Source organism: Pristiophorus japonicus, chromosome 19 (assembly GCF_044704955.1).
Source record: "Pristiophorus japonicus isolate sPriJap1 chromosome 19, sPriJap1.hap1, whole genome shotgun sequence".
NCBI classification, from domain to species: domain Eukaryota; kingdom Metazoa; phylum Chordata; class Chondrichthyes; family Pristiophoridae; genus Pristiophorus; species Pristiophorus japonicus.
The window spans coordinates 78,593,615-78,610,053 of record NC_091995.1 but is presented as its reverse complement, the minus strand read 5'-3'; the positions used below and the strand labels follow the sequence as shown (position 1 = coordinate 78,610,053).

General features: G+C 49.5%; 1 protein-coding gene across 2 annotated transcripts in view; it reads right to left on the bottom strand.

The window, feature by feature from the left end:
- Positions 1-16,439, bottom strand: part of LOC139229979 (suppressor of cytokine signaling 1-like) — a 63,410-nt gene that overhangs the window by 21,477 nt on the left and 25,494 nt on the right. The gene's annotated exons all lie outside the window — the stretch shown is intronic.

Here is a 16,439-nt window from a genome sequence, read left to right as displayed (position 1 = left end):
GACACTCAGATACAGACAGACACTCAGATACAGACAGACACTCAGACACACACTCAGACAGAGACAGACAAACACACAGACAGACACACTCAGACAGACACACACTCAGACAGAGGCAGACACACACACACACTCAGACAGAGGCAGACACACACACAGACAGACACTCAGACACAGAAAGACACTCAGACAGAGACAGACACACACACACAGACATAGACACACTCAGACAGACACACACACAGACAGACACAGACAGACACTCAGATACAGACAGACACTCAGATACAGACAGACACTCAGACACACACTCAGACAGAGACAGACAAACACACAGACAGACACACTCAGACAGACACACACTCAGACAGAGGCAGACACACACACACACTCAGACAGAGGCAGACACACACACAGACAGACACTCAGACACAGAAAGACACTCAGACAGAGACAGACACACACACACAGACATAGACACACTCAGACAGACACACACACAGACAGACACAGACAGACACTCAGATACAGACAGACACTCAGATACAGACAGACACTCAGACACACACTCAGACAGAGACAGACAGACACACAGACAGACACACTCAGACAGAGACACAGACACACACTCAGACACAGACAGACACTCAGACACACACTCAGACAGAGACAGACAGACAGACACACACACAGACAGACACAGTCAGACAGAGACACAGACACTCAGACACAGACAGACACACACACACACACACACACACTCAGACAGAGACGGACTGACAGACACACACACACTCAGACAGAGACAGACAGATAGACAGACACAGAGAGACACACAGAGAGACCATCGAGATGCAGGGACACCACCCCCAGCACCAGCACTGTACAAGCCGGACCCAGCTGGTTATTTGCAGCCCGGGCACAGTCCGAGTGTGCCCGCTGCCCTCCCTGGAGCATGGGCAGCCCAGTGGCACTGAGCGAGGCTCGCTGCAGCCTGGCACCGTGCCAGTTTGCTTGTAACTTGACTGCAGGGAGCGTTTTACTGAATGGCATCTGAGTCACACGTTCACAGCTCCAAGAATAGCAGTCAGACCGCAGCTGTACTGATTGTGCTAGAGGAAGAAAACGCAGTCAGGCGCAAACACGGCACGTTATACCATGCGTTAGTAGGTGCCCACATCATTAGCTGCTCCAGCAGTATTTGCAAGCAGAGCATGCATTTTACATGATCATGTAGTTGAGGAACCCCAATGCTTTGGAATAGAATATTTACCCTTTTTAATTTTCGCCAGTTACTACATCAAGCAGTGTCAGTCGGGTATGGTATGGGTTAGGTGCAGAGTAAAGCTCCCTCGACACTACCCCCTCCGGGGGGGAATCAGTTTCACGCCCCGTTAGCGCCCCCTGGCGGCGCTAACGGGAGGTGCACAACAAGGGAATTTCGCCCCCAGAGTGTTTCTACTTGTGGGGAAGAGCAAAACTAGAGGCCGTCAATAAAAGATCGTCACCAAGAAATCAAACAGGAATTCAGAAACGTCTTTACCCAGAGAGTGGCAAGAATGTGGAACTCGCTACCACAGGGAGTGGTTGAAGAGAATAGTACCGATGCATTTAAGGGGAGGTTAGACAAACATACGAGGGAGAAGGGAACAGAGGGTTATGCTGATAGTTAGATGAGGAAGGACGGGAGGAGGCTCGAGTGGAGCATAAACGCCGGCATGGACTGGTTGGGCCGAATGGCCTGTTTCTGTGCCGTATATCCAGTGTAATTCAATGTAATATGCCAGGATACGGGGTAGGAAATTTAGGACCAAGATGAGGAGAAATGTTTTCACTCAGAGGGTGGTGAACCTGTGGAATCCTCTACCACAGAAGACTGTGGAGGGCAAGTCACTGAATATATTTAAGAAGTAGATAGATAGATTTCTAGAAACAAAAGGCATCAAGAGGTATGGAGGAAAAGCGGGAAAATGGTGTTGAGATAGAGGATTAGCCATGATCATATTGAATGGCGGTGCAGACTCGAAGGGCCGAATGGCCTACTACTGCTCCTATTTTCTATGTTAATTTCAAACACACACACACACACACACTCACACACACACACACACACTCACACACACACACTCACACACACACACACACACACACACACACTCACACACACTCACACACACTCACACACACACACACACACACACACACACTCACACACTCACACACACTCTCACACACACACACACACACACACACACACACTCACACACACACACTCACACACACACACACACACACACACACACTCACACACTCACACACACTCTCACACACACACACACACACACACACACACACACACACACACTCACACACACACGAGTGCCCCCTAATGCAGCAGTGTAACATTTCCAATCGACAGACTCTGTAACTTACTAAGAATGTCATATTGCTACCAATTAACACCGTATGATGACTCATTCTGGCCCACTACACCACCAAGTTTCCCCAACACCTCCCCCCCACCCCAGCCATCCCCACCCTCGCAAAGCTTGCGTCAGTCTGCCCTGATCTCCCGATTTTCCCTTCCTTACTGCAGCTGCCACCTGCACAGTTTGCAGTCCTCGCACCATCGAAAGGACGGTCAGTCAGAACAGCGACTGGCAAAGGGTCCGGTGTGGGCAAGCGAACTGTCATCATGTCCGCTCGCGACACAAAAACAAATACTGTACCGTACGTGGCTTTCTGCCGGCCTCACGCAATAAGATTTCAGAGTAAATACTCCAAATCCCCAACCCCAATGGGGAGCAACACTCGGAGGGAGCCTGGGCTGGATTACAGTGTCGGAACTCGACCTGTGAACGCTGCTCCCTCGCGGAAGCGCACATCACGCAACGCGTAAAGACTCAGATTGAAATTGCCGTTCGCCGCCACTTCAGTTCAAACGGCTCGCAGACCTAACACAATGGCGGCGCATATACCAGCCCTCTAAAACAGCACCGCCGCCCAAATACTGTTGCCTCCCGAGCTCACGGCGATCCCGCCGGCTTTTCCCGGAAGCAGCAGCTGACCCGCGGGCCAGGTGAGGCGAGAGATTGTCGGCGGCGGGAAACTGCCGGAGGGGGTCACGAGAATCGGAACGTTGATCAACCTCCGCCTGAATCCGCCCTGCTCGGCATCAATGTTCTCGGATGTGAGATGTGAACTCGGTCAGAGCAGGCAGGTCGACAGCTCTGTCAAGCCGGTGGCCAAACACATCAAGCAGTCCGCGGTGAATAGCAGCAGTTTCAAGGCTGCAAAGGACAATGAATAGCGGCTTTGTGTACACTGCACACAAAGTAGCTACAAACTGTACGATACGGTTGGAATGTAATCACAGAAACAAACGGGGGAAATAATAACAAGACTTTGAGATAGGCAAGGTGGTTTTTCCACGGACTAGTGGACAAAGTGTTTAAAGCGGTGTCAGACAGACACTTTTTCGTTTAGTTCATAAGAACAGAACATAAGAAATAGAAGCTGGAGTTGGCCATTTGGCCCCTCGAGCCTGCTCCGCCATTCAATAAGATCATGGCTGATCTGATTCTGGCCTCAACTCCACTTCCCTGCCCTCTCCCCATAACTCTTGATCCCTCATCATGCAAAAATCTGTCTATCTCCACCTTAAATATATTCAATGACCCAGCCTCCACAGCTCTCTGGGGTAGAGAATGCCAAAGATTCACAACCCTCTGAGAAGGTTTTCTGTTTTCTGTTTTAAATGGGCGACCCCTTATTCTGAAACTGTGCTCCCTAGTTCTAGATTCCCCACGAGGGGAAACATCCTCTCTGCATCTACCCTGTCAAGCCCCCTCAGAATCTTATATGTTTCAATAAGATCACTTATTCTTCTAAACTCCAATGAGTATAGGCCCAACCTGCTCAACCTTTCTTCATATGACAACCCCCTCAGGAATCAACCTCGTGAACCTTCTCTGAACTGCCTCCAATGCGAGTATATTCTTCCTTAAATAAGGTGATCAAAACTATATGCAGTACTCCAGGTGCGGTCTTACAAACAGTTGTAGCAGGATTTCCCTACTTTTATACTCCATCCCCCTTGCAATAAAGGCCAACATTCCATTTGCCTTCTTGATTACTTGCTGTACCTGCATGCCTACTTTTTGCATTTCGTGTACAAGAACACCCAGATCTCTCTGTACTGCAGCATTTTGTAATTTCTCTCTATTTAAATAATAATTTGCTTTTTTATTTTTCCTACCAAAGTGGATAAGTTCAAATTTTCCCATATTATAGTCCATCTGCCAAATTTTTGCCCACTCACTTAGCCTGTCTATATCCCTTTGTAGATTCTTTGCGTCCTCCTCATAACTTGCTTTCCCACTTATCTTTGTATTATCAGCTATTTTGGCCGTCCCTTCATCCAAGTCATTAATATAGATTGTAAATAGTTGAGGCCCCAGCACTGGTCCCTGCGGAATCCCACTAGTTACAGTTTGACAACTTGAAAATGACGCATTTATGCCGACTCTCTGTTTTCTGTTAGTTGGCCAATCCTCTATCCATGCTAATATATTACCTGCAACCCCGTGAACTCTTATCTTGTGCCTTTTATGTGGCACCTTATCGAATGCTTCCTGCAAATCCAAATACACCACATCTACTGGTTCCCCTGTATCCACCCTGCTCGTTACATCCTCAAAGAACTCCAGCAAAGTTGCCAAACATGATTTCCCTTTCATAAAACCATGCTGACTCTGCTTGACTGCATTATGATTTTCTAAACTGTCACTACTTCCTTTATGATGGATGTGGGCATTGCTGGCAAAGGAAAGATTGGATAAGCTGGGTTTGTTTTCTTTGGAATAGAGGAGGCTGAGGGGGAGACCTTATTGAGGTCACTCATTCACTCCACAGCAGAAAGGAACATTTTTAAGTACCCCATTGGTCCACTTCTGAAGGAGACGATCCAATCATAATCCTGATGGTCTTTGGTGGTCCAGACCAAGATCCAGACTAAGGTGTGACCCACACTGACTGACCAAGTGGTCAGCATGCGTGTTCTCCCCCCAGGGCACTAGCAATCTTGTGTAACCCACGCCAGCTTCAAGGAAACGTCCACTCTTAGAGCCCTCCATACCTTGTGCAGCCCCTGATGTAGGGAACCAGGGTTGAGGTGGTTCTGCTCCAAACAGACCCTCCCAAGAAACTCGAGCGGAGGCCAAGATCCCACATATCCAGACCCTGCTCCAACTCATGGGAGGGCACCAGAAGGCCTGTGGATTTTTGCAATCTTCAATGTCCACCATTCACCCTTTTGCACACAGACATAGAAATATAGAAAATAGGTGCAGGAGTAGGACATTCGGCCCTTCGAGCCTGCGCCATCATTCAATATGATCATGGCTGATCATGCAACTTCAGTATCCCATTCCTGCTTTCTCTCCATACCCCTTGATCCCTTTAGCCGTAAGGGCCACATCTAACTCCCCTTTGAATATATCTAACGAACTGGCCTCAACAACTTTCTGTGGTAGAGAATTCCACAGATTCACAATTCTCTGGGTGAAAAAGGTTCTCCTCATCTCGGTCCTAAATGGCTTACCCCTTATCCTTAGACTGTGACCCCTGGTTCTGGACTTCCCCAACATCGGGAACATTCTTCCTGCATCTAACCTGTCCAATCCCGTCAGAATTTTATATGCTTCTATGAGATCCCCTCTCATTCTTCGATAAAGATCCCACGGCACTATTTCGAAGAAGAGCAGAGGAGTTCTCTCTGGTGACCTGGCCAATATTTCTCCCTCAATCAACATAACAAAAACAGATCCTCTGGCCAATCACATTGCTGCTTTTGGGAACTTGCTGTGCGAAAATTGGCTGCTGCGTTTCCTATAGTGACTACACTTCAAAAGTACTTCACTGGCTGTAAAGTGCTTTCGGATGTCCTAAAGTTGTGAAAGGCGCTATATAAATGCTTTTCACATGCCTCCGATATCCTCCACTAGGATTATTTGGCATATTCGTACCAATCAACTACTGGAAACATTGCACTTACTGTTGAAATACTACTGGAGAAGCACTTTTAATTCATACCCTCAAATTGTTCTCCACACTGCTATCACCAGTAAGAGACTTTTGGGTATTTTTCACAATTCAATAGGACACGGGGGGGGGGGCGGGGGGCTAAAGATGTGTTTGTTGGCACCATGCGTTAGCGCCTGAGCGGGGCACTAACGGACCGCTATGCGCTTGCTGCCCGAGCGCCGTGCTCTCAGCGCCTGCCACGACCTTCAGTGGCGGTTTAGCGGCAGCGCTAACGGTTAGCGCCGCCCACTCGGTAGTGTCAGGAGTGCGCAACGCCACGTTGGCGCCGGGATCCCGAACTTCGCTCCTTTCGCCTGCCGTAACGCCCGGCCCCGTCACCGACAGGGAGAGCGGGCGTTCCGCGGGGAGCTCCCCGGGGCGATATTATTAAGCAGGAGCCGGAGGCTGGTCAGTGCCAAACCTTGTAACGTCGCTGTGATTCTGTGAGGTCGGACATACTGCTGCTCCAATGCTCCCTTCAATTTTCTCTCATTTTTCAGGTGGTCTCGCTCACCTCCCTGTTAGGCGCTGGGATGCCGGTCTCCGCGCGCCAGAATTTCATTATCCCCGCAGCGTTACCGCTCCGTAGCACCCTAAGAGTGGCGTGAAACGCTTCCCATACTGCTTCACTCCCCTCTTGGGGCGCCAATAGTGAATATCACGGTTGGCGGCTGTAAACATCACCCCGTGCTACAATTAGCTATAATTAATATTTTGCCCCGAGAATTTCTCACCCTTTCTACTTCACTGAAAACCCAGTGCAACACCACGCCACACTTCACAGGAAAAGACCCAAAAAAAAGAAATCAAACCAGAGACAGAACATCAGAACATAAGAAATAGGAGCAGGAGTAGGTCATTCGGCCCCTCGAGTCTGCTCCGTCATTTAATAAGATCATGGCTGATCTTCGACCTCAACTCCACTTTCCCGCCCGATCTCCATATCCCTTGATTCTCCTAGGGTCTAAAAATCTAACTATCTCAGCCTTTAATATACTCAACGACTGAGCATCCACAGCCCTCTGGGACAGAGAATTCCAAAGATTCACAACCCTCGGAGTGAAGAAATTCCTCCTCATCTCTGTCCTAAATGGCTGACCCCTTATCCTGAGACTGTGACCCCCAGTTCTCGGCACTCCAGCCAGGGGGAAACGACCTCTCAGCATCTACCCTGCAAACCCCCTCAGAATCTTGTATGTTTCATTGAGATCACCTCTCATTCTTCTAAACTCCAGAGAGTATAGGCCCAATCTTCACAATCTCTCCTCATGAGACAGCCCTCTCATCCCAGGGTTCAATCTAGTGAAACTCCACTGTACTGCCTCCAAGGCAACTATATCCTTCCTTAGATAAAGAGACCAAAACTGTAGAACCTATCGATGGAACTATCCTCATTGTACAAAGCCCGTCTTCCTTACATCCTCGACTGCACTGAGCACCTTCAGCATGCAGGTACCCCTCGCTCAAAGTTCAAAGATTTTCCTGTTAGAGTAATGGAGGCATAAACACAGAAACCAGAATAGGTCATTCACCCACCGACTATGCTCCTATTGACAGGCCATGTATGTTTTGTTCGATCATGGACTTTATCCAGCTCATTTGACCTGCCGAGGGGGACGATAACCACAGGGAAAAGTGACAGAAGATCAAGGTTTGGTGGCACTTCTGCCTTATCCAAACATTCCAGGTGATCAACAAAGTTTTGCAAAATGCCCCGGCCAATTGCACTGCAACATTGGAGCCCTGCCGAGTCCTTGATCACTGCGATTTCTCCTCACGCTCTCCATGGAGGCCGCTCAGAGAAGGTTCACTCGGTTGATTCCTGCGATGAAGGGGTTGGCTTATGAAGGTTGAGCAAGTTGGAGTTTAGAAGAATGAGAGGGGATCTTATTGAAACATGTAAGATTCTGAGGGGGCTGGACAGGGCAGATGCAGAGAGGATGTTTCCCCTCGTGGGGGAAGCGAGAACTAGGGGGCATAGTTTCAGAATAAGGGGTCGCCCATTTAAAATGGAAATGAGGAGGAGTTTCTTCTCTCAGAGGGTCGTGAATCTTTGGAATTCTCTACCCGAGACAGCTGTGGAGGCTGGGTCATTGAATATATTTAAGGTGGAGATAGACAGATTTTCGAATAATAAGGGAGTCACGGGTTATGGGGAGCGGGCGGAGAAGTGGAGTTGAGGCCAAGATCAGATCAGCCATGATCTTATTGAACAGCGGAGCAGGCTCAAGGGGCCAGGTGGCCTACTCCTGCTCCTATTTCTTATGTTCTTATGTCTGAGGCTGGGGAACAGTTCAAGAAATTGGCTCAGAAATTGATCAAATAAAAGGAATCAGAACGTCAGCAGGAGGTGTAATTAATACAAGACTGAGGCCAAAATATTGGACACAGGTCACGAAAAATGTACATCATAACTGCACAATGAACGGGTTTCAAGTAGAAAACCTGAGAATAATCATACACTAGTCACATTCAACAGCAGCGCAATATGCCGCAGCAATTTCTAAATTTGCGGTTGATACCAAATTGGGGGGATAGTCAATACTGAGGGGGACTGCAACAAATTACAGGAGGACATTAATAAACTTGCAGAATGGGCATATAATTGGCAAATGAAGTTCACAGATAAATTTGGTGTTACATTTTGGTAGGAAGAATAGGGAGGTCGCTAATTACTGGGAAGGTGAGAGTCTGGGTGGGATAGGGGAACAAAGGGATCTCAGAGTACACATACACCAATCACTAAACGTTGCGACACGGGTTAGCAAGGCCTTAAAAAAAGCAAACCAAGCACTAGGGTTTATTTCTGGAGATAATGGGCCCAAGTTTCCACACGATAAAAAACGGGCGCCCCTCCGAGCTGGGCGCCCGTTTTTCGCGCCTGAAACGGCGCCTAAAATAAACCTCGCGATTCTGGAGCGTTCTGCAGCTCCTTGTCTGCCTGGCGCGGCGCCCAGGGGGGCGGAGCCTACACTCGCGCCGATTTTGTAAGTGGGAGGGGGCGGGTACTATTTAAATTAGTTTTTTTCCTGCCGGCAACGCTGCGCGTGCGCGTTGGAGCGTTCGCGCATGCTCAGTGTGAAAAAAACATTGGCACTCGGCCATTTTTGTAGTTCTTTGTAGCTGTTTAATTTTTGACATTTTTTTAATAAAAGCACATTGCCATCAGCACATCAGCACTTGCAGCCTTCTCACTGTCTCCTTCCCCCCCCCCCCCCGCGGGAAGAACGGGCGCCTCCTCCCCCCCGCAGGAAAGAACGGGCGCCTCCTCTCCCCCCACCCCCCACCTCGGGAAGAATGGGCGGCTCCTCTCCCCTCCCCCACCCCCGCGGGAAGAACGGGCGCCTCCTACCCCCCCCGCGGGAAGAACGGGATGCCTCCTACCCCCCCCGCGGGAAGAACGGGATGCCTCCTACCCCCCCCTGCGGGAAGAACGGGCGCCTCCTACCCCCCCCTGCGGGAAGAACGGGATGCCTCCTACCCCCCCCTGCGGGAAGAACGGGCGCCTCCTACCCCCCCCCCCGCGGGAAGAACGGGCGCCTCCTCTCCCCCCACCCCCCACCTCGGGAAGAATGGGCGGCTCCTCTCCCCTCCCCCACCCCCGCGGGAAGAACGGGATGCCTCCTACCCCCCCCGTGGGAAGAACGGGCGCCTCCCCACCCCCCGCGGGAAAGAACGGGCGCCTCCTCTCCCCTCCACCCCCCCCGCGGGAAGAAAGGGCGCCTCCTCTCCCCTCCCCCCCCCCCCCGCGGGAATAACGGGCGCCTCCTCTCTCCTCCCCCCCCCCCCCGCGGGAAGAACGGGCGCCTCCTATCCCCCCCCCTGCGGGAAGAACGGGCGCCTCCTATCCCCCCCCCTGCGGGAAGAACGGGCGCCTCCCCCACCTCGCGGGAAAGAATGGGCGCCTCCTCTCCCCTCCCCCCCCTCCGCGGGAAGAACGGGCGCCTCCTCTCCCCTTCCCCCCCCCTCCGCGGGAAGAACGGGCGCCTCCTCTCCCCTTCCCCCCCCCCCGCGGGAAAGAACGGGCGCCTCCTCTTCCCTTCCTTCCCCCCCCCCGCGGGAAAGAACGGGCGCCTCAGGCTGACTGCAGCATTCTCCGTGCCTTCACACAGGTAGGAAGATGGTTTATTTAATCTTTTCTTTGCTTATAAATGTTTATTCAGGTTGGATTTATTTGTATAATATTTGTAGAAGTATAAATAAGGATTTATTGTAGAGTTTAATGAGTTCCCTTCCCCCACCTCGTTCTGGACGCCTAATTTGTAACCTGCGCCTGATTTTTTAATGTATAGAACAGGTTTTTTCAGTTCTACAAAAATCTTCACTTGCTCCATTCTAACTTAGTTTGGAGTACGTTTTCACTGTGGAAACTTTGAAATCAGGCGTCAGTGGCCGGACACACCTCCTTTTGAAGAAAAAATTCTGTTCCAAAGTAGAACTGTTCTACCTGACGAGAACTGCAGAAAAAAACATGTGGAGAATTGCGATTTCTAAGATAGTCCGTTCTCCACCAGTTGCTCCTAAAAATCAGGCGCAAATCATATGCAAACTTGGGCCCATAGAATTGAAAAGTAGGAAAGTTATATAAACCTCTACCGAACCTTTGTTAGACCACACTTACATAGAAACATAGAAAATAGGTGCAGGAGCAGGCCATTCAGCCCTTCTAGCCTGCACCGCCATTCAATGAGTTCATGGCTGAACATGAAACTTCAGTACCCCCTTCCTGCTTTCTCACCATACCCCTTGATCCCCCGAGTAGTAAGGACTTCATCTAACTCCCTTTTGAATATATTTAGTGAATTGGCCTCAACTACTTTCTGTGGTAGAGAATTCCACAGGTTCACCACTCTCTGGGTGAAGAAGTTTCTCCTCATCTCGGTCCTAAATGGCTTACCCCTTATCCTCAGACTGTGACCCCTGGTTCTGGACTTCCCCAACATTGGGAACATTCTTCCTGCATCTAACCTGTCTAAACCCGTCAGAATTTTTAATGTTTCTATGAGGTCCCCTCTCATTCTTCTGAACTCCAGTGAATACAAGCCCAGTTGATCCAGTCTTTCTTGATAGGTCAGTCCCACCATCCTGGGAATCAGTCTGGTGAATCTTCACTGCACTCCCTGTAGCAACACCTCCCTGCCCCTGTACTCAAATCCCCTCGCTATGAAGGCCAACATGCCATTTGCTTTCTTAACCGCCTGCTGTACCTGCATGCCAACCTTCAATGACTGATGTACCATGACACCCAGGTCTCGTTGCACCTTCCCTTTTCCTAATCTGTCACCATTCAGATAATAGTCTGTCTCTCTGTTTTTACCACCAAAGTGGGTAACCTCACATTTATCCACATTATACTTCATCTGCCATGCATTTGCCCACTCACCTAACCTATCCAAGTCACTCTGCAGCCTCATAGCATCCTCCTCGCAGCTCACACTGCCACCCAACTTAGTGTCATCCGCAAATTTGGAGATACTACATTTAATCCCCTCGTCTAAATCATTAATGTACAATGTAAACAGCTGGGGCCCCAGCACAGAACCTTGCGGTACCCCACTAGTCACTGCCTGCCATTCTGAAAAGTACCCATTTACTCCTACTCTTTGCTTCCTGTCTGACAACCAGTTCTCAATCCACGTCAGCACACTACCCCCAATCCCATGTGCTTTAACTTTGCACATTAATCTCTTGTGTGGGACCTTGTCAAAAGCCTTCTGAAAGTCCAAATATACCACATCAACTGGTTCTCCTTTGTCCACTTTACTGGAAACATCCTCAAAAAATTCCAGAAGATTTGTCAAGCATGATTTCCCTTTCACAAATCCATGCTGACTTGGACCTATCATGTCACCATTTTCCAAATGCGCTGCTATGACATCCTTAATAATTGATTCCATCATTTTACCCATTACTGAGGTCAGGCTGACCGGTCTATAATTCCCTGTTTTCTCTCTCCCTCCTTTTTTAAAAAGTGGGGTTACATTGGCTACCCTCCACTCCATAGGAACTGATCCAGAGTCAATGGAATGTTGGAAAATGACTGTCAATGCATCCGCTATTTCCAAGGCCACCTCCTTAAGTACTCTGGAATGCAGTCCATCAGGCCCTGGGGATTTATCGGCCTTCAATCCCATCAATTTCCCCAACACAATTTCCCGACTAATAAAGATTTCCCTCAGTTCTTCCTCCTTACTAGACCCTCTGACCCCTTTTATAGAGTACTGTGTGCAGTTCTGATCGGCATATTATAAAAAGGATATAAAGAGGGTGCACAGGAGATTTACAAGGATGATAGCAGAAATGCGAGGGTATACATATCAGGAAAGGATAAACAGGATCTCTTTTCTCTTGAAAAAAGACTGAGGGGTGACCTAATAGAGGTCTTTAAAATGATGAGTGGTTTTGTTCGAGTGGATACAGAGAGAATGTTTCCACTTGTGGGGAAGAGCATAACTAGAGGCCATCAATATAAGATAGTCACCAAGAAATCCAATCGGGAATTCAGAAGTGGTGAGAATGTGGAACTTGCTACTACAGGGAGTGGTTGAAGTGAATAGTATCAATGCATTTAAGAGGAGTCTGGATAAGCATATGAGGGAGAAGGGAATAGAGGGTTATGCTGATAGATTTAGATGAGGAAAGACAGGAGGAGGCTCAAAAGGGACATAAACGCCGGCGTGGACTGATTGGGCCAAATGGTCTGTTTCTGTGCCGCATTTTCTGAACTGTATGCTATTTTTTTGCTCCCAGTAAGAGCTGCGAGAGTCTGTGTGGTATTGCTCCCATCCTACCTTTTCCCAGCAGCTCCCATTAGCCCCACCAATTGGGGTCCCAATGCCCCACCTCCCCTTTGTGGAGGATGAAGAGAAAGATAATGGAAGGATACCAGGCAGGTCCAGCTGCAGCAAAGATGTTCTGTACCCTCCCAGTTGTAGAGCTGAGTACACCTGTCTCTGGAAGCGGATAAGTGCATGTGGAGGCTTAATGCAACATTGACTCCCGGTTTAAGCAGCGCCTCGATTTCAAAATTCTCATCCTTATTTTCAAATCCCTCCATGACCTCGCCCCTCCCTATCTCTGTAATCTCCTCCAGCCCCACAAATTCCCCCGAGATATCTACGCTCCTCTAATTCTGCCCTCCTGAGCATCCCTGATTATAATCGCTCAACCATTGGTGGCCATGCTTTCAGCTACCGGGGCCCCAAGCTCTGGAACTCCCTCCCAAAACCTCTCCGCCTCTCTACCTCTCTTTCCTCCTTCAAGACGCCCCTTAACTCACACCTCTTTGGCCTAGCTTTTAGTCGCCTGCACTAATTTCTACTTTTGTGGCTCGGTGTCAAATTTTTAAATCTCATAATACTCCTGTGAAGCGCCTTGGTACGTTTCACTACGTTAAAGGCGCTATATAAATGCAAGTTGCTGTTGTTGATTTCAAATGCAGTGGAGGAGCGGAGGGACCTTGGTGAGTGGATACGCAGACCATGAAAAATGGCAACGCAAATATGCTAGGTATCTGACGCCAGAGAATACAAAAGCAAGAGTCTAATGTGGATCCAGTACAACGATCTTCATGAGGCTGAAGTTTAGATTATGGGTGCAGTTTTGGGCACTCCATTATAGGAAGGATATTCGAGCCACGGAAAGAAATGCGGCATCGATTTCACTGGGACATTGCCAGGAATGGGAGGTTGTGGTTGTTGTGTATCTGTAAAGCATGCACTCCCATGTATCGCCACCAGGGAGAGCATCCCTTGTAATCCCAAAGGATCCCAGCATCCCTTGGGAGCACTGTCTATAAGCCGGCCCCTAAGCCTTGTTCCTCACTCTGGAGTGTCTTAATAAAGACTGAGGTCATTGTTGCTTTAACCTCGCTGTATGCAGTCTCATCTGTGTTAGGAACACAATAACTGGCGACGAGTATACAAATTCAAGCAAAGATGCAGCAAACTGTGGGCATCCTGGAGAAATTCTCGGAGGGTGAGGACTGGGAAGCCTATGTCGAACGGCTAGACCAGTACTTTGTAGCCAACGAGCTGGACGAAGAAGGAAGCGCTGCAAAAAGGAGAGCGGTCCTCCTCACGGTCTGCGGGGCACCGACCTACAGCCTCATGAAGAATCTTCTGGCTCTGGTGAAACCCACAGATAAGTCGTATGAGGAGCTGTGTACACTGGTTCGGGAGCATCTTAACCCGAGGGAGAGTGTGCTGATGGCGAGGTATCGGTTCTACACGTGCCAGCAATCTGAAGGTCAGGAAGTGGCGAGCTACGTCGCCGAGCTAAGGCAACTTGCAGGACAATGTGAGTTTGATGGCTACCTGGAGCAGATGCTCAGAGACTTTTTTGTACTGGGCATTGGCCACGGCACCATCCTATGAAAACTTTTGACTGTAGAGACACCGACCCTCAGTAAGGCCATTGTGATAGCACAGGCGTTTATGTCCACCAGTGATAACACCAAACAAATCTCTCAGCACACAAGTGCGAACAATGTTCATAAATTAACTGGAACTGTGTTTGCGAGCAGAAATGTACAGGGCAGAAACCACGAGTCTGCAACTGCCAGCAGGCCTCAGGTGACCCAGATGACTCAGAGTCCGCAACAAAGGATGAATGCAAGGCAATTCACACCTTTTTGGCTTTGTGGAGGCTTCCATTCAGCCTATTCATGCTGCTTCAAAGGGTATGTTTGCAAGAGCTGTGGAACAATGGGGCATCTCCAACGAGCTTGCAGACGAGCTACAAGCTCTGCAAAACCTGCTAACCATCACGTGGCAGAGGAAGATCGGTCCATGGTGGATCAAATCAATTTCAAGCCTCAGAGAGAGGAGGCAGATGCTGAAGTACACGGGGTGCGCACATTTTCGACGAAATGTCCACCTATAATGCTAAATGTAAAATTGAATGGCTTACCCGTAGCCATAGAACTGGACACTGGCGCTAGCCAATCCATCATGAGTAAAAAGATGTTTGAGAGACTGTGGTGCAACAAGGCACTCAGACCAGCCCTGAGCCCCATCCACACGAAACTGAGAACGTACACCAAAGAGCTCATCACTGTCCTGGGCAGCGCCATGATCAAGGTCACCTACGAGGGCACAGTGCACGAACTGCCACTCTGGATTGTCCCGGGCGATGGCCCCAAACTGCTTGGAAGGGGCTGGCTGGACAAAATCCGCTGGAACTGGGATGACATCTGAGCGCTATCACATGTCGATGAGACCTCATGTAACCAGGTTCTTAACAAATTTCCTTCCCTTTTTGAGCCAGGCATTGGAAACTTTTCCGGGGCAAAGGTGCGGATCCACTTGGTCCCAGAGGCACGACCCATTCACCACAAGCTCGAGCGGTACCTCACATGATGAGGGAGAGAGTGGAAATCGAGCTGGACAGGCTGCAATGCAAGGGCATCATCTCACCAGTGGAATTCAGCGAGTGGGCCAGCCCGATTGTTCCAGTACTCAAAAGTGATGGCACGGTCATGATTTGCGGCGATTATAAAGTAACTATTAATCGTTTCTCGCTACAGGACCAATACCCGCTACCTAAGGCAGACGATCTATTTGCGACGCTGGCAGGAGGCAAGACGTTCAACAAGCTCGACCTAACTTCAGCCTACATGACGCAGGAGCTGGAGGAGTCTTCGAAGGGCCTCATCTGCTTCAACACGCACAAGGGACTGTTCATCTACAACAGATGTCCATTTGGAATTCGGTTGGCTACAGCGATCTTCCAGAGAAACATGGAGAGCCTACTCAAGTCGGTGCCACACACAATGGTTTTTCAGGACGACATGTTGGTCACGGGTTGGGACACCGTCGAGCACCTACAAAACCTGGAGGAGGTCCTCCAGCGATTGGATCGCGTAGGGCTGCGACTGAACAGGTTGAAATGTGTCTTCATGGCAACAGAAGTGGAGTTTTTGGAGAGAAGGATCGCGGCGGACGGCATTTGGCCCACAGACACCAAGTCAGAGGCTATCAGGAACACGCCCAGGCCACAGAACGTCACGGAGCTGCGGTCGTTCCTGGGACTCCTCAACTATTTTGGTAACTTCCTACCGGGGTTAAGCACCCTCTTAGAGCCCCTACATGTGTTATTGCGTAAAGGTGAGAACTGGGTATGGGGAAAAAACCAAGTAATTGCTTTTGAGAAAGCCAGAAACATTTTATGCTCCAACAAGCTGCTTGTATTGTATAACCCGTGTAAAAGGCTAGTGCTAACATTGCGGGGAAGTTGCAACCTGTCGCCCATGCCTCCGACTGCTCAGCTACCGCACGAGACCCCACTCGCTCACAGGAGTGCCCCCAGCTGAGCTACTCATGAAAAGGACACTTAAAACCAGGCTCTCGCTGGTT